Source organism: Orycteropus afer, unplaced genomic scaffold (genome assembly GCF_000298275.1).
Source record: "Orycteropus afer afer isolate SDZICR_OR568_19922 unplaced genomic scaffold, OryAfe1.0 scaffold00747, whole genome shotgun sequence".
NCBI classification, from domain to species: Eukaryota; Metazoa; Chordata; class Mammalia; order Tubulidentata; family Orycteropodidae; genus Orycteropus; species Orycteropus afer.
The window spans coordinates 134,757-135,651 of record NW_006922334.1 but is presented as its reverse complement, the minus strand read 5'-3'; positions in this window follow the sequence as shown (position 1 = coordinate 135,651).

The following is an 895-nucleotide window of genomic DNA, read 5'->3' as shown; positions in this document are numbered from 1 at the left end:
AAATATTCTCTTCCCCATTTAATGGATTTTGGGCCTTTGTCAAAGATCAGCTGACTATAGGTCGATGAATCTATTTCTGGGTTCTCAATTCTATTTCATTGGTCTATGTATCTCTCATTAAACCAATGCCAGGCAGTTTTGACTACTGTGGCTCGCTTCTAAGGAGCGTTCTGGTTGTCCTTCTTCCAAGCAAGATTTGTTCATTCTTCTGGCAGTCCAAGATAATTCAATATTCTTAGTCATCACCATAATTCAAATCCATCAATTTTTCTTCGGTTGTTCTCATTCATCATACAGCTTTCGTACATGTTTGTTGTTGTTAGGTGCCATCAAGTCATCACCACCAGTAGTCTGTCAGTTTGTTGTACTTGGTGGTTTGTGTATTGCTGTGAGGCTGGAGGCTATGCCTCCGGTATTTCAAGTAACAACAAGGTCACTGTGGTGGTTAAGTAAGTTTGTGTGTCAACTTGGCTGGGCCTGGTTGAGTGGCTGGGCAGCTGAATGTAGTATTCCCCACGATGAGACTGGCAATCAACTCTACAGGGGGATCTACTGGGAGAAGCTGAGTAGCTGCTTTGGCTGTGTGATCTGCTTCCCATATATAAGAAACAGCTTTGCGAATGATCTCTAGTTTATGGCATGCTTGGACCCTGCATGTAGCTGTGTAGTTGTTCAGCAACCTGTCATGCTCTGCCGACCCTGTGACTTACAATGGACGTGAATTAACGGCCTGCCGTGTGGTTTGGTAACATCGGGACTGTGCCATTTTATTTGTTGATCTTGAGCTTCTTAACCTCAATAGCCAGTAGCTGCCTGAGTGAAGAGATGCCTCTAGCTTCAGTGGGCTGGGAGCAAGAGGCAGAGCTGAAGCCCAAGGTTGAGGGGCTTTCACCCA